At 35.8% G+C, this 27,428-nt stretch overlaps 1 protein-coding gene and 1 long non-coding RNA gene across 2 annotated transcripts in view; one reads left to right on the plus strand and one right to left on the minus strand.

Moving 5' to 3' along the window:
* LOC139954921 (NLR family CARD domain-containing protein 4-like) overlaps positions 1-27,428 on the plus strand; it is an 85,740-nt gene that overhangs the window by 22,047 nt on the left and 36,265 nt on the right. The window lies entirely within an intron of this gene.
* On the minus strand, positions 286-6,293 carry LOC139954817 (uncharacterized). Its single transcript, XR_011788194.1, has 3 exons — positions 5,999-6,293; positions 3,543-3,604; positions 286-2,236 (listed from the first exon to the last, which is right to left on the minus strand). It is a non-coding gene; the product is annotated as an uncharacterized lncRNA (long non-coding RNA).

Here is a 27,428-nt window from a genome sequence, read left to right on the forward strand (position 1 = left end):
CCATGTCAATAAAGCTGCTGCAGTTAATAAGATAAACTTCCTGTGAACTTTGATGATAATAACCAAATTTGCTCCAATGACCTTATGTACGAAGTTTCATGTTGATCTAACAATTACGGTTTATTTCACTATCTAGAGTGAGGTTATATATAGAATAATCAACGCTCTGAGTTTAATACAAGCGAAGCCAGAGTGCATCCAGCGATAGCATTAAACACAGAGCGTTGATTATTCGTTAGATAACCTCACGATAAGACCAATCAAATTTTGAGAATGAATGTCTAGTAAAATGACCTCCCCATTTTGCAGCAAGAAATGTTAGCTAAAGGTACCAAGTTTCATGTTGATCCAACAATGTCTAGTAATTTGACCTCAAATTTTCAACACATTTACAAGTACAGAAATGACATAGTCGTAATTGTTTGTTTTATAGGCTCGTTTTATTTCAACACTATTGTAGAGATGGCTGATAGAACTATAAACATAAAAATAAAGAAGAACAAATGATGTAAAAGGAATATAAAAAGAAACTTAAAACAACAATTTCATAGTCTGTCTAAAGACTAAATGGCAGGAATGTGTTGGATATCACATGTCGGCAAGGTGATATAAATTTTTTAGTTGAAATACAGGTGACTTTTGGAGCACACATGATAAATAAGTACTATTTTGGGGGAAAGAATCGGTTGAGAAGACTGGGGAAGTATAAAATGATATGTTGTGAAAGTAAAAGCCCCCCTCCGGTTTGTTCTCTCTGAATAAATATCATGCACAGCCGCCACTGATTGTGGACCTATCCACCATAAATGAAGTTTGACCATAGCTGTGCTTCATGTGCAAAAATTAATTTGAACCTCTCTTATTACTGGATTACTGGAACAATAAATAAACAATACGGGTAGACTAGTTCCTTGAGACTGCCCAAGATAATGAAAGGTATAAGTGAATACTGCAAGTAATAACCAGAAATCTGTAAACACCGCATTTTTGAATGGTGGTGTTCACAAACAGAATGAGGTCACTACTGAAAAAAAATACCATTCATCTAGATGTACTGAGTTGTTACATGGGCATGTTCAACAGAGGTCAAGAATACAGGTCTTGTAGTACCTGTATTCATACCTACAGGAAGACATCCTGACACACAATCATGATTGCATAGATTATTTGAGCCTCTGGCAAGGAATACAAAATAATTTATTTGGAAATAGACAATTTGATAAGACTGGAATTATGATGTGTAGTGAATAACTTCAGTAAAAAACCTTGTACATGAATATGTTTCACTTTGTATTTACACAGCTGTCTTTTGCATATAGTTTCAAAAGGAAGAAGTGTATTACATGTTATGGAAAACCGTGTCTAATGGAACAGTAATAGTTTGTAAAAACGAATGTTTAATCTGCTTACACAGATGACCAAATAACAGGGGCTACTTTTGTAAAAACAAACAATGTCTGGTCATGAGCAAAATTGCACTACGTTTCGCCCCTTCAGAATTTTCATGTGATGAAATTTCGTACAACACAAACGTACCAAACCACCTACCAATGCCATCAAAACAAGTTTGATCAAAATCGGACATGCAGTTGCCGAGATATTGACATTTTAGAGAATTCCCTCTAAGCCTTGCCCACTCATAAATATTCATGATATTGGAACCAAAATAAATAGAGATAGTCTACTAATGATGGGCAACTTCTGTACCAAGTATGACCTCAATCCACTTTGAAGTGCCGAGAAAACCTACTTAAAAGCTTTTTTGTCACATACCCATACACGCACTCATGATTGCATAGATTCCTACGGCTCGAGCCCCTGGTTGTCAGTTTCTTATTTTGACTTGCTAACTATACACCTGTAGAAACAGGGTAAACTGTTTATCTTTGACTTTATTTTCTATTGTCAATTGACATTGAAGCGGAGTCATGTTAATAAGGTCAAAGCCAGTGACTTCGAGAAGGCTGGGATTATACAGATGACCAAATATTGGTCAATCAGGGGACAATTTTGTCCAGAAATAACCTCTAGTCATCAGTTTCTTATTTGGACTTTCAACTATACTGCTGTAGTAACAGGATACTCGAACTGAATCTTCTTGACCTTATCTCCTTCCACTGTCAATTGGACATTGAAGCGGAGTCATGTCAATAAGGTCAAGGCCAGAGACTGCGAGCAGACTGGAAGGTAGGTCGAAGGTGTTCCCGCATTCTGTGATGATGGAGATATTGTCTGTCTGAAATTTAAGAAGAAATAAATGTAAATAAACTAGGGCAGATGAATTTGTTTCCTTGGTACGAGAATCACTGAAGATAATGTGTCTCCTTCTAAGGACAGGGAGAAGGTTGTTGGACACAGTTCGGAAGGTACACTTGCATGTTTACTGATAATCATCGATCAGCAAAAGGCGACAGAGGCGTGTTTGGAGAAGTTTCAAGCTGAAATTCAAATCAAGTTTTACTGTCCCCTGGTCAGAGCAGATATGATATGAACCAGGGTACATTTTTAGTTGCGGGAGAGCAGCTTAAGAAATCATCATGTCTCTCCTTCTGTTATTCTGTTCCTTTTTCTTTTGTTCCTTGTTTGTAACAAACGTTCATAACTCAAAAAGTATTGAATGGAATTGGATCAAACTTGATACACATATGTTAGGATGTGTCATAGATCAAAACTCTTTGGGCCCTATAAGTGTTTAGGCCCTGGCATTTTTGAGGCTCAAACTAGACATTGCTGGATGAACATGAAACTTGGTACATGTAGTCTACATTTCGTGCTGAAAATTCTGAGCGTCACCAGGGGTCATTTGAGGTCAAATTACCAGACATTGTTGGATCAACATGAAACTTAGTACATTGTGCTGAAAATTTGCAGGTCAATTTTTTGGTCACCAGAAGCAAATTACTAGACATTGTTGAATCAACATGAAACTTGGTATATGAACATGTAACTTCGTACATATAGTCAACATTTGGTGGCAACTATTTCGAAGGTAATTTGGAGGCCATCAATTAAGAGTCTTATTGAAAATAAAGGGCTATGGCCCTGGCCACAAAAGACCCTTAGTTGACCTTTGATCTTAAATTCATGAACAACCTAAAAGTAACACTTCCACAGTAGTATCGTGACAAATCCTGAACATTGTACCATGAAATCTGTAGGTATGAGCTAAAAATGATATATATGAATCTTGGTTCACAGAGTTTCATTTAATGCTTGAATTTGAGGTCACCAGATTGAGAACAAATCACAGAATATTGTTGAACATTGGACTGATTGTTAATGGTCCGCAGCTACCAAGATATTTCTGATTGTTTTACAGAAATTCAAAACAAAGGTAACGGAAGGCTGTTTTTTCTTCCAAAACTTTCAATTTGCTGTTAACCTACAACTGAACCATATCTGATTTTAACTTGAGTAGTAGGGTGGTGTTTTGTTCAAATTTCTATTAAATATGGTGATTGGTGAGGATGTCAATTTTCTTGTAAGGAAGGACACTAATGCTCATGTGTGATGATGAAATTATCTATGTCAATTGAACTTACTCTTCGTTATCTATTCCAATGATGGTGTAGGTTGCTTCGGCTGAAACTTGTTTTCCTGTTATCTGTGAAGAAATTGGAAAATAGTTGTCATGAGCATTTTTGTTCATGTGTTTATGGTTTACTGGTTTTGATTGTTGAGTTAGCTTTATAATTTGTTGTATTATATTATAGACAGGAGCTGAAAGGCACAATTGAATTTTGATAGTGAAATTTTTGGGGTCATTTGACTTGGTTTGGAATGCAGTGTTCAGGGTTGTGCACAATAGAGAGGGCACAATATTAGTACTATAAGAGCATGCATTAAAACTTTCCCGAGCTTTTAAATCAAGATAAGATATGCTTATAACACTTATTCTTATGGCTCATCAGGTTTTTTAATTAACACTTACAGATTCTCAGGAGTACAGAGTACAAAGACTACATAAGACTCTTTCATTAAAGTCATATATACTACAATGGGTGTAACAAGTTAATGAGAAAATGTAGTTTCTCACCACACTGAAATCACTACAATACTTTAAAAAACTTCTTTTGGAAAAAATCATTTAAAAATAGTATTTTTCAACAGACTTCAGCATCACTCCGTAATGATGTGGAAATAGTTTATTAGTATGTACATCACATGGGAGTCTATATATTTTGAAGGAAAAAGTTAAAAATTAACCTGGCAGGTGGTAGTTTCCAAAAATGTGTCAGGCGGCCATTTAAAAAATTAAAGAAGGGCCTCCTAATATTTTTTCAATTGGTCTAAACAGAGACAATACAAACTGAAATAAACATCTTTGAAATATTGGCATTTTTTCTTCTATCCCAGAAACTTTTTCATAGATATGTTGAAAATTATTCTAAGTCTGAGGGGAGCAGGCAGAGTGGCTATGATGGCCCCAGTTACACGTAATTAATTCTGCCTATCCTTTTATACAGAAAAATAATGAAAAATATTTTAAGTCTAAGGGGCGCAGGCAGAGTGCCTAAGATGGCTTTAATTCCATCGTTTTCATTGCGGCCTATTTTTTATACAAACAAATGTTAAAGAAAATTTTAAGTCGGAAGGGAGTAAGGATAGTGGCTACGATGGCTTGGTTTTCATTTCTGCATATCCTTTTACATTCTATTAAAGACCGAGGGAAGTAGAAAGTGTGGCTACCATGGCTCTGATTGCATCGGTCTCATTTCTGCCTATCTTTTAATAAAGAAAAATGTGAGGGGAGTAGAAAGAGTGGCTAGATGGCTCCAATTGCAGCGTTCTCATTTCTGCCTATCTTTTGATACAGAAAAATGTTTAAAAATTGTTCAAATCTGAATGTGTAGGAAGAGTGGCTAGGGTGGGTCCAGTTGCATCTTTCTCATTTGTGTGTATCATTTTGTACAGGGAACAGTAAAAAATAATTCCAGAGTCAGAGGGAAGTAGGGATAGTGGCTACGATTGGATTGTTATCAAGAACGTAGTTATCTAAGAACGTAGCCACCTAGCAGCCACCTAGGCCTACAGGGTGCAGGTAAATTGTGGCTGGGTATTAATGCAACTAGGCCTGGCTGGAGCCTTTGTTACATATATTTGAACTGGTAGGTATTTATTTTTCTCATGCTGAAATATTACGAAAATGAAGGTGTTCAGACTAGGCCTATGCATTGTTCCTAACTTCGCTTTACTCTTACTGTAATATAGTACTTACGAGTACAACTAGCCTAGTACTAGTATTACTACATGGACCCTGCATAGTTTAGAAACAGAATATGAGAGGATTTTCAACCATTCAACTGAAGAAATACCCGTGTGAAACAAAATTCACCCTTTATTAGATCTGCTCAGCAGATATCAATTGTGTAAGTTTTGGAAATTCCGGTAATTTTTTTACGGATTTTTTTATTTATTTTCTGTACAGGAAACTATTGGCTCAGCCTAGCCTATGCAGACAACGTCGGAGTATAATTCGATCGGCCAACTAAAATGGCGGCCAAAAGTTGATAGGCATTAAATATTTGAAATAGACTGGTCTAATTCTTAACTTCAATTCATAATATATTCATTTTATTCACCGAAAATTGTGGTTGATTGGTAAAAGTGTTGAGATTTTGCGAGGTTCCATTCTAGTTAACACAATGTTGAAATACCTGACGGAAATATTTTTCCAAGGTCATTTTTTGTGGGAAGGTCGTAAAATTTTGTGACCCAACATTGAATTTATTTATGATTTTATTACATATTTGAAAACTGGTAGGTTTTCATTTTCCCTTGCTGTAATATTACGAACATGAGGGTGTCCGATCTTAGAAGAGTTCCTAACTTCGCAATACTGTATATAGGCCTAGGCTAGGCCTAGTAATAATAGACTAGGCTAGTACAAATCAGACATACGCTAGGTCCACTGTACGGAGTAACGTTAGATCGAACACAGTGGCGTACCAAATTCATATTATCATCATTTAAATGCTTACTAAATAAAAAGACTTACCGCTTTCTTTTACTGGCGAGTTGGATTTGGTAAATATGGAACGCAAATACCAATATTCTGCTGCACTGGATCTATCTAATTGTTGAGAGTTGTGTTTGGTGTGCTTTTTACGTGACCCGCCATGCGGGATACAAAACGTCACGGGTAGTACGAGCACGCAGTTCTATGATTTTTACCCCAAACATCCAGCATATCGACAAGCGCTCGTCCAATCACAATAGGAATCATAAATTCAACCAATGATATTGCCTTATTACTGCATGATCACTGTGTGTTTTTATCTAATTATCATAAAGACAGGGAGTTGAATTTAAAGACACAGGTCACGATAAAAAATAATAACACTATGTTGACCTCCATGAAAGACAGAGGGATTATCTGCTAATCAAGGGTTACCAACCAACACATTTTAAAGTTAAAGTAACTTTTACTTCTTGTGATATCCTGTTTACCATGCTTGCATAATTTGACCTCTGGTGACCCTAAATGACCTTTGACCTCCAGGAAAAACAGTACAGATCATTCGCTAACCAAGGGCTACCAACAAACAAAGTTTAAAGTTCAAGCAATTTTCACTTCTTGAGATATCGTGCTTAAAAGGTTTTCAGACTTTGAACGCCGATTAACCCAAAGTGATCTTTGACCTCCATGAAAAACTAGAGAACATCTAATTACTAAGAACTACCAAAATATCAAGTATACGGTCCAAGCAACTTTCACTTCTTGAGATATCGTATTTACATGGTTTTCAGCATTTGACTTCGGGTGACACCAAATTACCTTCGACCTCCATGAGAAACAACAGAGATGATTTGCTATCCTTGGTCAACCCACAGTTTAAAGTTCAAGCATTTTTCACTTCTTGATATACAGCTTTACAATTGTTCCGCATGTGACCTCCGGTGATCTCTCAAATGACCCTTGACCTCCATGAAAATTAGAGAACATCTACTCACAAAAGGGCTACCCACACACTAAGTTTAAAGTTCAAGCATCTTTGGTTTCTTGAGATTTTGTAATTACGAGCTAAAGTGTCACATACACACACACACACGCCATCACCATCGCATAGATTCCTTCGGCCTTCGGCAAGAAATAATAAACTACAAAAAAATCTCATATGCAAGTTCAGCTGGATTATATATATTTTACATAAAGCTTAATTATACAAGTATAAATGAACAACCGAAAACTGGCTGGGAATGATAAACAAACAAAAAGAGGATTCAAGTTGAGACTGTTACACACAAAATAATCAGCATCTCATGAATAATTATATACATAAACATAAGAGAGTATAAATACATAATTAGCCTTAACTAACCGTCCTTGAAATTCATTGTATTTTTCAGGTAATTAGGTTTCATATTACCTTTCACGTTGATTTTCTGTATATAAAGGCGAATATGACGGTGAAATGTTACCAGAAGAGAACATAGAAAAGTATAAACAGAAATAAAATAATGTTGATGTAGGGTTAAGGGAAATCAAAAGCTAAGATTCAATGCACAAGGCAACTCTTACGTTTGTAAAGTGATGCCGGTCCGGTGTATTGCAAGCATCAGAGAGCTTCGGTTACAATATTATTTAAGAAATGTTTCACAAGAGTAATATTGTGGACTGGACAACAACTGAACAGGTTCTGCTACCTATATATCTCTCTCTCTGTCGATACTGAAAACATGAGAAAAGAAAGTAAAAACATAACATTACAACATTGTTGACTGACAACAGCTACCTACTAAAAACAGTGAAGTTGATAACTAATATTATGACATCAGATGCATGATCACCTGACCTAAACTTATTACACATATCATGTATGCCAATCAACCCATTATACAAACCATGTATGCCAATCAACCCATTATACATACCATGTATGCAAATCCACCCATTATACATACCAAGTATGCCAATCAACTCATTAAACATACCATGTATGATATTCAACCCAGTATACATAGCATGTATGCCAATCAACCCACTATACATACCATGTATGACAATCAACCCATTATACATACCATGCATACCAATCCACCCATCATACATACCATGTATGACAATCAACCCATTATACATACCATGTATACCAATCCACCCATTATACATACCATGTATGCCAATCCACCCATTATACATACCATGTATGTCAATCAACCAATTATACATATCATGTATGCCAATCCACCCATTATACATACAATGTACAGTATGTCAATCAACCCATCATACATGTATCAAGTGTGCCATTCCACCCATTATATATACATACCAAGTATGCCAATCAACCTATTATACATACCATGTATGACAATTAACCCATTACACTTACCATGTATGCCAATCAACCCATTATACACCATGTATGCCAATCAAACCATTATACATACCATGTATGCCAATCAACCCACTATACATAACATGAATGCCAAGCAACCCATTATACATACCATGTATTCCAATCAACCAATTATACATACCATGTATTCCAATCAACCCATTACGCATACCATGTATGCCAATCCATCAATTATACATACAATGTACAGTATGTCAATCAACCCATCATGCATACCAAGTGTGCCATTCCACCCATTATATATACATACCAAGTATGCCAATCAACCCATTATACGTACCATGTATGACAATTAACCCATTACACTTACCATGTATGCCAATCAACTAGTGTTCAACCGATTAACCTAATCGGAATCGGAACGAATATTGCATAATCGGAACATAATCGGAATCGGTAAAAATTACGTGGAATACCAGTTATGTGATACCGATTATTCAAAAACATATGGAAGGTGAAAATATCATTATTCAAAAGCATATGGGAGTTGAAAATATCAACTGATGTATTACGTTTGTTCTTTTACTACGAAATATTAAAATAAGAGGGGGTCGCCGATTTTGCTTCCCTCGTGGTTAGTGACTTTATATTTCTTGGCACAGAAAACATAGCAGCAATACCAATTTCGCGAATTAAAGAATGTGCTGGACAAGGTCGGAAATAAGCGGGGCGATGGGCGATTCGCCTCGCAAGTGCTTAAAAGACCTCCTAAAGCACAATTACGAGTGCGAAAAAGAAAAAAGAAATATAAGAAAATCGCCCTCGTTATATCAGGTGTCTGTGTAAAATTAATTGTGACATGCATTTGCTTTAGCTAGGAATTGCAGTTGCAGCGCGAATCGCGCGAACAGTTTTCACATCTCGCATCAAATTTGAAGCAGTGCGAGAGGGTTGCGCACAATCACCGGGAATTTCCCGTGGCAAATTACGGCCTGCACGAAGCAATTTCAGTACCAGCGAAAATAACCTAAAATCCTCACAAATCTCCGACCACATGGTAGCCTTACTTCACACTAAGTCAACTGCATGGAAATCTAACCTTGCCATCTGTTTATTCGCTCCAGTTGTGTCGCAAATAAAAAATAAAACCCAAGGAAACTGCAATCTTTGACCACATGTTAGCCTAACAACCACACTAAGTCAATGGGAAATGTAGCCTAACCATCGGTTTGCAAAAAAAAAAAAAAATGCGTAGCTTAGTTTACAACTTTCAATTTGCTGGAAATCGGCATTTGTTTGGAAGGTACTGTAAGTGATATGTCTTAAAGAGGGAATGTTATATTTTATATTGAAGTAGTTTCTAGTTGTTATTATTTCTTTACATCAATCTGGTATTACATTTTAGAGTAATTTTAAACAAGATACGATGATAAAATTTGCTTTTCAGTTTGATTGGCCTAAGCTTACATTTTCTAATTGAACCTGAATGGAGTTAAATAGGTAACGAATAGGTATGTTTAACTTCAAATTCGTAACATTTCTATTTGTCCTTAAACGGTATAATACTGAAAATAAGTACAACATAATGTCGGAATGAAGGCAATATGTCATTAAAATTTACACTTTGGTAAGGATTGCAGATGGATGGTTTGTCTGAGATACTTTTTGAGATGGATATTTTGAGTAGCTATTCTTAACCCATTTCAAGCCATTAACAGGTGACATCCCCGTCGAGGTGGTAAGGCCATTCCCTTAGCACAGTGCTGACTAGGTAGGATGTCATATTTCCGTATTTTGGAAATTTAAAAAAAAAAAAAATCCTTTTTTTTTTCTTTCCGAGAAACTCCAGAGGTAATTTGGTTCATACAAAATGATACCTTAGAGCCTTGTATAACAACGAAGCAAAAGGAAACTGGGGAAAATCACAACAATAATTGTTTCTGTCAAACTTTATTGCTGATTTCGTACTGACGGGATATTTTTTTCATTTTCAAATCATCGGAATCGGAATCGGTACGATTATGAAAAAAATAATCGGTAATCGGTATTTTCTGTTATGCATAATCGGTTGAACACGATTGAATCAACCCATTATACACCATGTATGCCAATCAACCCATTATACATACCATGTATGCCAATCAACCCATTATACATATCATGTATGCCAATCCATCCATTATACATGTACCAAGTATGCCAATCAACCCATTATTCATAGCATGTATGTCAATCAACATATTATACATACCATGTATGATAAGCAACCCAATATACATATCATGTATACCAATCCATCCATTAAACATACCATGTATGCCTATCCATCCATTATACATGTACCAAGTATGCCAATTAACCCATTATACATGCCATGTATGCCAAACAACCCATTATTCATACCATGTATGCCAATCAACTCATTATACATACCATGTATGCCAATCAACCCATTATTCATACCAAGTATGCCAATCAACCTACTATACATACCATGTATGCCAATCAACCCATTATACATACCATGTATGCCAATCAACCCATTATACATACCATGTATGCCAATCAACCCATTATACATACCATGTATGCCAATCCACCCATTATACATGTAAGTATGCCAATCAACCCATTATACACCATGTACAGTATGCCAATCAACCCATTATACATACCATGTATGCCAATCAACCCATTACACATATCATGTATGCCAATCCACCCATTATACATACCAAGTATGTCAATCAACCCATTACACATACCAAGTATGCCAATCAACCTACTATACATAATGTATGCCAATCAACCCATTATACATACCATGTATGCCAATCAACCCATTATACACCATGTATGCCAATCAACCTACTATACACCATGTATGCCAAGCAACCCATTATACATACCATGTATACCAATCAACCCATTATACATACCATGTATGCCAATCAACCCATTACGCATACCATGTATGCCAATCAACCCATTACACATACCATGTATGACAATCAACCCATTATACATGTATACCAATCAACCCATTAAACATACCATGTATGCCAATCAACCCATTATACATAGCATGTATGTCAATCAACATATTATACATACCATGTATGATAAGCAACCCAATATACATATCATGTATACCAATCCATCCATTAAACATACCATGTATGCCTATCCATCCATTATACATGTACCAAGTATGCCAATTAACCCATTATACATGCCATGTATGCCAAACAACCCATTATTCATACCATGTATGCCAATCAACTCATTATACATACCATGTATGCCAATCAACCCATTATTCATACCAAGTATGCCAATCAACCTACTATACATACCATGTATGCCAATCAACCCATTATACATACCATGTATGCCAATCAACCCATTATACATACCATGTATGCCAATCAACCCATTATACATACCATGTATGCCAATCCACCCATTATACATGTAAGTATGCCAATCAACCCATTATACACCATGTACAGTATGCCAATCAACCCATTATACATACCATGTATGCCAATCAACCCATTACACATATCATGTATGCCAATCCACCCATTATACATACCAAGTATGTCAATCAACCCATTACACATACCAAGTATGCCAATCAACCTACTATACATAATGTATGCCAATCAACCCATTATACATACCATGTATGCCAATCAACCCATTATACACCATGTATGCCAATCAACCTACTATACACCATGTATGCCAAGCAACCCATTATACATACCATGTATACCAATCAACCCATTATACATACCATGTATGCCAATCAACCCATTACGCATACCATGTATGCCAATCAACCCATTACACATACCATGTATGACAATCAACCCATTATACATGTATACCAATCAACCCATTAAACATACCATGTATGCCAATCAACCCATTATACATGTATACCAATTAACCCATTATACATACCATGTATGCGAATCCATCCATTAAACATACCATGTATGCCAATCAACCCATTATACATACCATGTATGCCAATCCACCCATGATACATACCAAGTATGCCTGTCAACTCATTAAACATACCATGTATGCCAATCAACCTATATACATACCATGTAAACCAATCAACCCATTATACTTACCATGTATACCAATCAACCCATTATACTTACCATGTATGCCAATCCACCCATTATACACTGTGTATGCCAATCAACCCATTACACATACCATGTATGCCAATCAACCCATTATATATCATGTATGCCAATCCACCCATTATACATACCAAGTATGCCAATCCACCCATTATACATACCATGTTTATACCAATCCACCCATTACACATACCAAGTATGCCAATCAACCTACTATACATCATGTATGCCAATCAACCCATTTTACATACCATGTATGCCAATCCACCCATTATACATACCACGTATGCCAGTCAGCCCATTATACATACAATGTATGCCAATCCACCCATTATACATACCATGTATGTCAATCAACCCATTATACATACCATGTATGTCAATCCATCGACTATACGTACCATGTATGCCAATCAACCCATTATACATACCATGTATGTCAATCAACCCATTATACTGTACATACCATGTATGTCAATCAACCCATTATACATACCATGTATGTCAATCAACCCATTATACATACCATGTATGCCAATCAACCCATTATACAGCATAACTACATTACTCATATGCACATAATTAGCACAACTTGTTAACACGTCATGCCACCCCGCCAACATCTCCCCCTCCCCCAAAGCAAAGGAGAAAAAGATAGTAACTTAGTTATGATATTTTATGGTTAAAATAAATAATACAGCACATTTATATAACTAGTCAGCGAACTATCATAGCATATTCTGACAATGAAATATGGAATACAGTTACATTTAAAAATCATATATGAAGAAAAATCATTATGAAACAAACATGGGCATTAGGGGAAGGGTGTAACAGTACCACTAAAAGAAATAAACCCATCAATGACTATTAACTTAGAGATTCTAATAATGCACATCTCACACAAGCAAGAAAAATCCTCTCTACTGGAATGTCAGCGTTAGATATATATTACATCAGTGCTACAGTAACTGAAGACTTGAGTAGACATACCTGTACGTCTGAATTTACAAAAAAAACATAAACAAGAAACATAACAAACTCTAAACAGATTGAAAGTCTATTGCCATGACTACTATCTAACCTTTTCTAGCAGATTCGATACTATGTGACTGTGCTAAGCAATCTTAACAATATAATTATTTGTAATTACTGGAGTTTGGGTTCTCAAAGTTGTGAAACAAAGAATGGCTTAGTGTGACATTATACATATATATTTATTCAAGGATAACATATATAATGGATAAAATCAAGGTACATTTGTTTCCACTGATAGCGTATTTTGTGATGGGATTAATACAGTTTATGTTTCCAGGGCTAATAAGGTGAATAGGCTTTGGTTATTTAATGCACAAAACATACACAGCAATACAGCAGCATGTAAACAAAATGTTCACAGAAAGATTGTAGCTTGTAGCAAAGCACCATACCATACCAATGTACCAAGAATGGGAAATAACTATATTTTGTGCATTCCAAACAAAATGAACATTAAAGTGACCTGTATCTGTAATATCTTGTTAACCAAAGAGGAACAACTACATCTCAGGTTCTGATAAATAAGTCTGTCAAATTAGTCTGTCAATATGTCATATCTAAACAGTTTGTGCTTTCAATTGTTATAATTTGGATTTTGTAGGAAGGGTTAAAGGAGAGGCTGGTTTAAAGCAGCATTTTGCGTTTGGTAGCTGTTTTCTACTTTTTTGACATGTCCCTCAAGTTTTTTTACATATGTCAATCACAAAACAGCAAACTAAGCTACTAGCCAAGTTTTCCCCTGCCAACAATGTTAATTGGAGAGGAATTAAGGATAATGCAGATAATGAAAAAATTGTCCACAACAAATTCCACATATAAATTAATCGCATATACAGTTCCCCCAAAATACCTAGTTTGAATTCAACCAATCAGAGATGCAGGTTTAGTTATGAGCCGTTACTAAAAATAGATTCAAGACTTTGCGTTGGTACAACCTGGGAGTTGTTATAGAACTCCCTGGTACAACTGCCATATATACTGTACACAAATCAAGCATGGTGTTATATTACGTATTGGTCAACGACGTTGGTAGTGTTTAAATATTCATATTATGGGCGAGGTTTATTGGGATCCCAACGGAAAATATCTTGGAGAAAATCAAAGTTAAAAGTTGCAGATTTTTCGACTTTTATGCCACCATTTGAAGTAAGAATTAAATAGATAAGCTAGTTATGTATGTCGTTATGGCATAGTGGAGTCAGTGAGGTTAATTGAGAAAAATCAAAGAAAAGGACGCAAAATGCTGCTTTAAGGTCTAAATGATGCCTTATTGTATCATGTCTCAAAATGGGCTGTACCCCAGGAGCTTGACCACCTTTTTGGGTAACATGTTATGTTGTCCAGATGAGAAGGGGTGAAGAGGAGGGCTGTGCCCTACTCAATATTTGTAAATATGAAGGGTACATAAATTCAAACATGTGCTATGTTTTGTCACTCTTGAAACAATTTTGAAGATTTATCAACTGTATATGTTGTACTGCATATATATGTATGTTATATCTTCATATATTGTACTTCAGAAATGTTTTGTTAAAGTAGTTTCTCAAAGTGATGGATCACTCCTTCCTTCTTGATTTTTATCTTGATTTAAGTCCTCACGAACTTACATGGTTGAAACCCTGCTGTACTCTCTGTCTCGATTCCATTTTTGGGGGGATGGGTGGGGCGTGAGGGGGGGGCAGGGAATTTTGCCTACACCCATGCTAGGGATGGGTCAACCATCATTGTTACTACATTTGTGTAATACATCTTTAAATCTTGTCAACGTATACAACATTAAAAGTGTGCAGTTTAGAACAGTTTCCTGTGGGCAATGTTAAAGAGTAAAATGTTACGTAAGTCCATCTAGGATAGCAGTGTACATGGCACATCATGGCTTCATGCATATTCCAGTTACTTAAAAGCTATGACTACTGGCAATACTACTTATATTGGGATTTAAGATCTAAAGATTGCAATTACTGATAGCAGATGCCCGGAGAATCCCTAATTCATTGGCTCTCATCTAATTTATTGTATTAAAGGGTCATAACAATACCAAGATTACAGGTGGCAATGCACTAACTTTAAAGACTTGATACTTCATAGTTTCAATTTCAAACACATCCATGATCAGACCAAGGTACATACTACAAAAACTTAGCTTGCCTGGCATGTGGACAATCTTTATTTTCTAAATTAAGTCTTCTGATGAACTAATAATTTAGGAATCTTTCAGCAACTGTCTCCACTTTAGAAAAATCTTCCATCAATACTACAATATAGTAATTAATTTTATTCAATGTTATAACCTCTACACAATTAAACAAGTAGAAACTTAAAAAGTGCATTTGATGTTATGTATGAAACTAATTAGGCAAGCTGTCTTCACCTACATATGGCCTGTAGATTTGATCAGAAGGTATCCAACACAAACCATTACCATTTCACAAACTGACTTTTGAGAAATTATTATGTGAAGACTCACCAGACTCACATCCACAATGGAAGTTATGTCAGCAGTAATGTGTTCCCACTTGACTTTTTCTTTCACTTTCTTGGAGGAAATGTACAGAAGAAATGTTGATAACTGTATCACCTGGAGGTTAGAGGGAAAATACAAAATAACTCAACTTTCCATTTACTAGATTTATTAAGGTGAATATTCATCAGGTCTGTGTTCATTCATCAATGTCTTTCCTTGTGTCTTATTAATAGGTATGAATATTTGTATAGCTGTATTCTCAGGGCAGCATACATATTTTTTTTTTTGAGGGGGGGGGGGGGGGGTTGATGGACTGACATAGCTAACAGCACAGGACATAATATCATTATGTTATATTTCAAATCACCTTTGCCTTTATTTTAAAGTTACTTTCTAGGAATATGTTTTGCATCTGAGGTAAAACAATTAGTTCTTTACAACACTCGTAGTGCTAACTGATCAACTCTATGTTACCTCCAGAGAGTTTTGAAGTTCCCCCCCCACCCTCCAATATAAAACAACTTTTGAATATTTCTGGAATTTTTCTACCAAATCTTCCATAGTATTGCATCAGGAAATCAATGTAGAAAGTATATGTGCTTGAGTTTGCTTGAAATATCTCTTAAATGGCCTGTACTATAACTGAAGTGCAAATAATGTACATCTCAGACAGAACACAATACGAGAATCCTTCAACACTAGTGAACAATGGCTTAGAATGGAATTCTGAATTACTTTGGTTTTTACTCTGAGGACATGCATAGGATCCAGAGACTATATGCATGTCTTGCATTACTCACTGAAAACAACATACAGTATGCACACATTACAGTAAACCAATTAAAGACTTCCACTAGCAATCCATTAGTTTATAGTTCATTGGCAAATGGCATAAAGACTAGATTATTTTCAGATTTAAATTTTACATCAAATTTTCTTGGGTTTGGATGCACTGATATGGGTAGGGTAGGAATGGTTAGGACAAAAAAAGGAGAAATTGTTCCTGTTAGTCACTCTACATTTTATTAAACAAAGACCTAATTGTGACATATAGCAAGTGGAAGCACATAGGCTTCAGAGAGTGTGATCATAGCAACAACATAACTGATTCACTTGCTGAGGCATTTGTGCAGGGTTTTGTTCACTCTGGCATACTATAGTACCAAGCTCACTTAATACATGTCTCCATTAAAACAGAATGATGGAGAAGTATGTCACATATTAACATTTCTATAAATTTGTTAGCCTTGGCAAATCTTGGGTGTATATCAAAAGGAAATAATCTCACGTAGGTACTCCTACTACTGGGAGGAGCTTACAGGCTACCTTCAAGAAAACTAACCCTATTCAAATAGGATACTTTAGTCTTGGGATAATGAAGTTGATGAAAACTCAAATGAGAAGATAGATCTAACGTAACTAATGAACCAATGGAAGCCTTACTATAGGTTTGGTCAAGTTTAACTACTTGTGACATTTCATTCTTTAGTTTGTAACTGAGATATAACAGTAAGTATAGTTCTCCTCATAATACAAAGCAGACTTTAGAAGTGTTCTAACGTAGTGTGGGTATGGGTCTTGTTTTGTTTGAAGTGACTCTATTTAATAGTACGGGGCCATGAACTTATGAACTAAATTGATTGTTTAAAAGCCTATCATACATGTTACTACCTCTTTGCTGCCTATTAATAAAGGGGACCCAGCTCATTAACATATACACCTTTTTGTGTACTTTTACACATTGGTAAGCAATACAATGTATGGCATTCAGTGCCTAATTATATGGTGTACGTATATAGGTTGCCTTTATCTTCCCCTCTGGCTCTTAGGGAATTTGCTGATCAAGAAAGATTCAAAAAAATTACTGTTTCCCCAGGATTAGGCAGTAACAAAGTTACTTTATACCCAGACTCAAATCTAATTATAACTACAACCCAGCTTACCAGTCCTGCTTTACACTAATTATACACTTACATTACCATCAGCACATTGTTAACCATTCTGTGCAAGATCCGCATCATGTGACCTCCAAAGATCGTCTAAAGACTAATTAATCCACATTTACCTAATGAGGAGGAAAGGACAAAAGAAATAAGAATCAGTTGTCACTAATTCTATATTGAGAATATCAGAAAAAGATATGTTTGAAGGTAAACAATAAAATCCATTGTTATTGAGTATGTCTTTACAATATTTACTCCACAGTCTTTCTATTGCTCACAGATATACAAGCTAATGCTAAAATAACATTGTGTCACTGAAACAACTCAATAGACTACAAATTTATTTCATTTCATTGATAGGCACCTTTTGTATTTTCAAGTTGAACAGTTTTTGAAAATTTACCCATAAACATAAAAGAGATTAAATTTGGTGACATCTTTGTTATTCTTTGGATTTGGCTAATTGATCAGCACACTTTTTAGTTTGGTGCTTTTAACATGATTGTTTTATTTTGTTTTTTTAACACCAAATCTCTAAGTTTGTTACTTTGAAGTCAAGCAAAGTTAGGCCTAATTACTGATCTGGATTGCTTTTGTCAAACAATCAGTATACCGGTGTCAAGCTGAGGCTGTTTTAAGACATATATACATGTTTTTGTCTTTGCTTCCACAACCGTCCCAGTAACTTCATTTCCACCTTTGTCAATAGACAACAACCTGACACCCCCCCCCCCCCCCCTTACACACACTTATAGCAGAATTACTGAATTACACAATAGCTTTAAGAACATAAAAAGAATACAACATGCATTAAGGATGTCAGATGACATAACATGCTGAATCCTACAGGAACTTGTAATATTGTGTTATATGATCTTCTGTGATAGAATCATAAACTGTTGCTTGTCATAGTGCAATAATCAATGTCTATCATTATCCATGACAACTATTTAATATGATGGGATGGGTGGACCTTGTCAAAAATTACATAATATCCACTCAAACATAGACAGTGACAACAGAAAGCCGTAATTAGCATTAGATGCTCAAATTGGAATGAACTATTTCATAATGAAACAATGGATGTCTAATGACCATTAACATTGGTCAGATTTCAAAGATTGGAGAGGACCATGGCTATACTATAGAAATCACATCAGAATTTACTCCTCTTGAAACGTAGTTATGGTACAATTTGTAGAGATGATGCTACAATTAGAGAAACACTGAACAAAAGAGGTCTCACAGAATCCGTCAGTCTAAGACACAACCTTTAGAGGTATCTACAGTAAACTTAGATTGTTAATATGTTATGTCTTGTTTGGCAGTGATTTAAATTGAAGGGGGTTGGGGGGGGGGGTTAGGGAGTGCTGGATGAAGGACTTTCTGGTGAGGTAATGTCCCTTAAGGGATCATCTGACACTTTATGGAGTAAGAATATCCACCTAAACACTTGCATTTGCATGGCAGAGGGAGAGGATTGGGTGTGTGGGTAAGAATCAGATGGTCGACAATGCAAGCATTACCCTGCTCATGTAAACTGTACACATTTCTTCCAAGAGCTGTACTCAGGATATGAAACTGGTAAATCCCTAATAAGGCTGATCTCAGGACTGAATAATTCAAGTTTACCTGATGATGAGAAAAACAAAATGCATTTGGTCATCAGTTATAATGTTATTATTCATTTAAATTGTCATAACTAAGTCTGCTAGTAGCAGAATTCGGTCATGTAACATTGTCAAACACAAAGAAATAACACAGCTAATATAAACATACGGTATGCTCATGTAGTTTCAAAATAAATTACAAAGAAAAATTAGTAAAAGGGCCATTCTCGGTCACGTGTGTGACGAAAAATGGGGAGATCTGCACTTTACCACTAAGTAACTACTTTTAGGTAAAGAAAGTTGGGTTGATTGTAGTACTTAAGTATGCACTAGGGGGACTCTTTTACAAAACCATAGAGTAGCTTAGCCAAAATCAGAACATTCATGTGCTGGCACAGGTCATATAAAGGTCGTTCACGTGTGTGACATGAAATGAAACTGGCTTTTTTGGACAAAAAACATTGGCAAATTCCTCAGTTTCTAACAGGGCTGGATAAACTTAATTTCTCATGTTACTACCTTAATGGGTTTCCATTCTAACAAGACATTTCACCTAAATATTTCACAAGTTTCTAAAAATTAACATAATACTACATAAGCTAAAAAAAAAACGGTCACGTGTGTGACATTGTTGGGTCACGTGTGTTACATTCTGAAATTTTCATTCCATAGTATGCAATTTTGCAGTGCAAATATTGACTCTACAGTAGTAATGACCACAGAACAGCACTGATGTTGATATTCCATAGGAATTACTTTAAATCAGTTTTAATGCCATGATTTTTTTGGTCACGTGTGTGACATTCTGCATTTTCATGGATGCTGCAATTTCATTGGATGAAGCTTTCCTCATTTGCATATAACACTGTTGTCATGCCATACACACATGACATAACAACATTCCAAGTCCACAGTGCTGCTGCAATTTCATTGGATGAAGCTTTTCTCATTTGCATATGACAATGTTGTTATGCCACACACTCATGACATAACAACAGTCCAAGTCCACGTGCTGCTGCAATTTCATTGGATGGAGCTTTTCTCATTTGCATATTACACTGTTGTCAGGCCACACACACATAACAAACCAGTCTGCTAACAATATTTAGTCCATTTAGTTTTGTTGAATGCTCAACTTGGGGCTTCATTGTCACACACGTGACCATAAATGTCACACACGTGACCATCGGTCACATGTGTGACGACTAATTAGAGGCTATTAATTAATCGTAGGAATAATTATTTGACTGGATATTTTGCAGAACTAACAGTCTTTGCCAAGAACTATTGCATATCAAGTGTGGACATCATAAGGCACATCAGTTACTTTTTATGAACACTTTTGCCTTATTTTGGTCATGTGTGTGACATCAAAATTATGCTAATTAGCACCCATTATTAACGAAGAACTGAAGATCAGGAACCTCTGCTTTAGGAATGAAATAAATTAACCCATGTATAACTGCCCCCATGTGATAGTTGATAACTGAAATATGATTTATAGATACTCGTGTAGAAAAATCAAATATACAGTAATAAACTACAAATTTTTCCAGAGAATGGCCAAAAAGATGAGGAAGGTCTTCTGATGTTACAGTATACTACAGTATCATGAAATAATACAACTCAGTTATAATTATAATAACATCGTAAAGAAACTAATGCAACTAGAATATAAATTTATATACTGTACAAGATGAGTTCAAGGTCTCATGATGCTCCCCACAGTGAATATACAGCTCAACCAATACCAAACTAATTTAAATATAAACAATCATTAATCTGAAATTGAGACAAGCATTGAATCTTCATTAAAACTTTAAGTAATACCACTAGCAATCCGCAAATCTGGTTTATATTCTATTGAGAACAAGACTTATAATGATACAGCCCTGAAAATAGAATGGAGCCTGAAGAAAACATGATGAAGGATTCTGGTCACATAATTTAGGAACCAATGGTTCACTGTACTGTCTATAGGTTTATAAATTTGTAGGATTTCTGAAATGCTGACATTGTAGTATCATTGATTGAGTTAAAATACATGTTTGTCTAATCTGCAGACTGTGATATATACTGTTATTAATAACATTTGATTCTGTGCAGTTTTGGTGTGAGGAAGGGGTGGGGGAGGGTTGGGTGGGGGCTACATTTGTCAGTTGAGTGCCCATTGAAATATGTGATAAAGAATAATTTATATACTTTAACTTAGGATAAACAAAGACTTAAAAAAGTTGGCCAGGTGACACAATTGCGCATGGAACTGGGTCTGGCTCTTAATGTCACTGGTTTTGTGTACACCTTACTTGAATAATGTTTATTTAGCCTCACAGGATATGATTGCGAATAGTAGAACTGGTGTGCAACAGTTTATCAGGAGTTTGGAGAAAAATATTAAAGATGAATGGAAAAGCAAACCCAACCATTATTTTTAGCTGATATGATAGACATCTTTGAGATGAATATCAAAGGTGGAGTTGATTTGTAATTTACTTTCCAATTGTGTTTCGAATCATATTCCAATATTTAAGCAAATGCTTAAAACAGTCATCTCTACTGTACTACAGTAAATAACCATCATAGCAAACAAAGAACATTAAAGTTCAAGATTATATCCATAGTTGTTTGACCTATGTGTGACCTTTCTAAATTGATCAAGGTGTTTTTTCTTGTTTGATGGAGTAGTCATTACAAATACCTCTAACACACAGCAATACAGACTGAGTTAACTTCTTCAATGTTTCTACAGCATTATGGAATATCTAACATGGTATTTCAAGTTTTTGGTTTTAATCTGAAGAAAATAAGTACCTCTACAGAAGACATATTTGTAGGTAACCCAAACTACCTTCATAGAAACCAACAAGTTGTCTTCCAGTCTTACCATTCTGGGAGTGTCAGAAGTTCTAGGAGACTTTATTCACTTGAGTCTCAGGTGGCAATTTTTATTTCAGTTTGACAAATGTACCAGAGGGTGTTTATGCAACTATTGTGTCATGACAATCTCATTACAAACATTCGAAGTACTGGATTAATCCAGCAAGGATCCAATCATTTTAATGTCCTGACGGATTAATTCTGTCACTTGTATTTTGAGTGGATGAGTTAAATTTTATATAAAATTCTTTTAGTGGGAGTGAATGGAGATAAAAGAGTATTCCTTGATCTGCAATGCTATCCATAAAATCTACCAGACATCTTTGCAACATTACTATCACTGTTCTACACTAACCATTTAAGTGATTACCATCATATGGAGGAAACATCAGCTGATGAAACATTCATTTTCCTTGCCAGCACAGTGTGAAAGCTTCCATAAAAAATTGGTAACTACAGGTGGAATAGGTGCTCCCCTAATAGCTCGCTTCAGGATAATTCAAGTTAACCTTAGAATGAAGAGAAAAGAAAATGTGTGAATGAAAATTAATTCCTAATGATAAGATACATTGAGAATGTTATTAGAGATAGATACAGTATGTGTATATATGGACATTCACAGATAAAAAAAATCCAGAGGAAGGAAAGTACACTTCAGATTCCAATAACCAGGTAAGTGTAAAAACAATTAACCAGTAAACCATCAAACTTGAACCGGATTGTCCATTGTTTAGTGGAAGTGGCATTTAAAGGTGTGGTGCAGTGATGTAAATGAGCTCCCAAAGGAAAGTCCAACCTCACACAAACCCAACCATGCGTGGTTTGGGCTTGACTGAGAAATTTGTGAGATTTCGCACCTTCTTTCTTATTGAGGACAGAATGTCTTTTGAATTTCCACTCATCAGGAGATAATTGTATCTAATTTAGTGTGTCAGCTTTGGTGGATGGGTGTTTTTATATTATTTTTTCTTCATTTAATGGCACCAGGCCCCTGGAGACTGCATTGCCTATATTGACCTAGTTACACCACTCTCTTTCCAGATTTTAGATCACCAAAGGGTTATAGAGTACACTGTTCAGCTGGTCAATAGCTATCCAATATGGTCAGTTCCTTCCACAAATTTGGCAGATGAAGACACTTGTAACCTCACAATTTTGAGTTAAAATAGTTATGAGATAAAAAAGTCGAAATTATGAAATTTGGGGACACTTATTTTTTCCCCTTATGTCCCTAGTAAGCCACCGTACTCAAGTCGGTGAAGTTTGATCAATTTTGAGACCAAGTAGATTTTGTAAAACCAACTGCAGTGACTGGCTCAGCAAGTGACAATTCTGTATTCACAGCATATACTGTACTCAGATTAGTAGGAAGTATTTCCAATTGTGTTCTCTCCAAATCTTCACTATTTTCACATAGTTTTTGGAAACTGCTAGCAATTTAAAGCACATGAGGACATGTCAGGATTAGAAATACTTAATCTGATTTTAATCTGTGGAATATATATCTGAGCCCTAGCATGGTGCAGGGGGTGAGCTCTGTAACATCTCTGAGACTTCTTGTCCTCTTCTACTAATGTAAGTTTAAAGCATGTAAATACAAATTAGAGAAGCCCTGGTGGGAGTCCCTGGGGACTTCGGCTGAGGCATTTTCTTTTTTCAGATATTTAATGTTCTCTGATAGTGATTTTAAAGCCCTATTGTTGCCCATGGAGAGGAGGGGGGTGGCACGTGCTAACCACCCTAATGGATGCCAGTGCTTGTATATATCTTTGAATGCCCTCTAATGTGTTTATTTTAAACAGTATTTGGATCTCTAATATGCAAGGAAGAAAAGTTATCATGACATGATATTGATAAAGAGTTGCAGGGGAGTTTAACTTCCTTAACTATGCTTGCTAGCCAGCAGTTTGGTGAATCAAGTCACAACAAACCACATTTACTTCATTCTTACCATTCGTATGGAACTCTGTGCATCAAGAAGTGTAGGATACCAAATGAAGCTTGATAGGGTCATAGGTCCTGCTCTCCTCTATCCAGTACAGTCGGAGTCTGTGTCTTCATATTTACTAGAGGGTTTCTTCCTACGGTTGAATGATTACATCATGGAGCCGTTAGAGCCTCAGTGACTTCTAAATCAAAAGTGAAACACTAACATGAAATCAAATTAGTTGTTCAGAAATTTCAGACGACTTCAGAAACAAAAGGATACTCACAACAAAGAAAAACCCATGGTAGCAGTTCCACTTTGATCCAATGATTGATCTTTTTAATTTAGTGATTATGCAGTATTACAGTGTTTGGTTTCTGCAGGTGTTTGAAAGTTCTTAGGAAATTTTGCATTCAGATAGCTCTATAGCAACGTGACACTACAGCAGTCTTTGTGGGCAATCAACTTCACATGTTGGCTGTAAGAGACCCCTACACTTTTAGTAAGTAATTATGTAAAAGTATGTAAAAGTGATATTGAAGCTGAAGATACGTCAATAGGAAATGAGCATTATCAGCACAAACCCCTGAAATTACGGATGTTCCAATGTGGGTTGTCTTGGATCAGTAAGGGTAGTGTTAACTTGTTAAGCACTGCAGTATTTTGAGAAGGGCGCTATAGCCCCTACTGAGTATTTTGGGTGACACAAACAACAATAATGCTTGTTTATGATATGGAATATTGAATCTCAATCTACGGAAAACCTTGCATTTCATTTGACCTTAACTCAATGGCAGGTCAGCACTTCAATCCACAATATCCCAGGAGAGGAAACAACTCAAGAGTACTTTAAGAGTAGGTGTTTATGACTAAATTTAACTAAAACCTTTTGGACAGTTGGATGATCTCGCAAGTGTAGAACATTACTTCAATAAACTAATATGATCAGTATTCTGAGTGAGGAAAACCTCAGGCTTCAACGTAAAGCAACTACAGTAACACTGTAACAGACGAGCATCACTATATTTCAGCAATTCCTACATTGTGCTGAGCCTAGGTCACGCTTTATGCTGGCATTGCGCCAGTATTGAATATTGTAACTAAAACCATTGGACTACTAGGCATAAGTTAGGCTGCACTTTTCTTATATGACTAGAGAAGACCTAAGCCATAACTTCAACGTTATAATGTCCCTATCCTTGTACAAAAGTTGTAGGTACATAGCCTAACAATATGAAATTTGAAAGGAACACAAGACACACGTGGGATTTCTTCTTTGACAATTGCAATATTCTCGGTCTGTTTCTGTCAGTATGTTCACCATCTGGAATATATTGCAATATTTTCACATTTAGTAAGCCAGTACTGTTGCTTCGGGGAATCACACAAAACAAACAGGTAAATACAACCATACAGTAACAACCGTTCTTGAAACGCTGCTTTACACACTGTGTCGTTGGTTGTTTAGATTTTGAAAACGAGAGTTGTTCAAGTCGTTTCCATTGGCCACGAGGGAAATTTCCCTCTTTTGGAGATAAATGATCAATCTTCCAATTCAAATAATAGCAATTTACAACAAAATGGCAAATTCGTTAGACTTAAAAGTGAGGACTTCAACGATATGCTGCAAAATGTAAATTCATCATTTGCACCTCGACAATTTCCTGGTAATGATGCGTTCATAGAATCCTGTACAGTAGCGCAGCTTGAAAGTGTTTACGTGTTATGGGTCGTATAGGTTTTATGGAAAAGATAAAATATACTTATAAGTTATTACACTGCAACTCACCAAATTACAATTTAGACGGCCTCTTGACTATTCACAACATATTTTTATAATATAATAATGATATATTATATAAAAAGGTGTCCAACACAAAATATATAATGAAACCTAGCAAAAAATGTACCCTGATTTTACCGCGGTAAACTATGGTAAATGTGTGGTAAATGGGGTAAATGTGTGGTAAAATTGTGGTAAAATAAACTGCGGTACATTTACCGCAGTTTTACCATGGTATTACCGCGGTAAAAGTATGGTAAAAGTGCGGTACATTTACTGCGGTAAATTTACCGCAGTTTTACCATGGTATTACCACGGTAAAAGTAGAGTAAAAGTGCGGTACATTTACTGCGGTAAATTTACCACAGTTTCACCATGGTATTACCGCGGTAAAAGTGCGGTACATTTACTACGGTAAATTTACCGCAGTTTTACCATGGTATTACCGCGGTAAAAGTAGAGTAAAAGTGTAGTACATTTACTGCGGTAAATTTACCACAGTTTTACCATGGTATTACCGCGGTAAAAGTAGGGTAAAAGTGTGGTACATTTACTACGGTAAATTTACCGCAGTTTTACCATGGTAGTATACCGCGGTAAAAGTAGGGTAAAAGTGTGGTACATTTACTACGGTAAATTTACCATAGCTTTACCATGATATTACTGGAGTAATTAAGTAGGGTAAATTTATATGGTACATAAACTACATAGGTGAAATTCCTACAATTGTGCCATGATTAACCACAGTAAAATTAGGGTAAAACTATACAGTGCAATTATACTATGGTAAATTTACCATAATTGTACCATGATTTTACCACAGTAGAACATATATGGGTCACACTATGAAACATGATGGTACATTTACAGCAATTTTTGCATGATTTTGTCCCATATTTTTGCATTACTGATAAGACAAACCTTTTGCCAGCTTATGTTCTACTCATATCTTAATGTTGGCAATAGAAATTACCTGTGGATATGAGTTGAATTAAGAAGAGAGACCAACTGCTATTCTTATATGTTATAGTATGCATCTCTTTTCCTATAAAAAAAGCAGTAGATATATACATAGAGAATTCCTTCATGTAATCCCTGATAAATTTGAGAGGAGACAACATTTAATTCTGTTTTCATCATGAGGGAGAACCTAAAAGCCTTTAAAATGAAAAAAAGAACTATATAAACTAACACACATAAGGCATAGCTTCTGTGCCTCAACACTGAACACACAAAAATTGACCAATCAGTGTCCTCAGATTTGGGTATTCTCTGTCAGGTCCATTAAATGACATGACAAGTCTATGTATCTATCTA

This window comes from Apostichopus japonicus, chromosome 17 (assembly GCF_037975245.1).
Source record: "Apostichopus japonicus isolate 1M-3 chromosome 17, ASM3797524v1, whole genome shotgun sequence".
NCBI classification, from domain to species: domain Eukaryota; kingdom Metazoa; phylum Echinodermata; class Holothuroidea; order Aspidochirotida; family Stichopodidae; genus Apostichopus; species Apostichopus japonicus.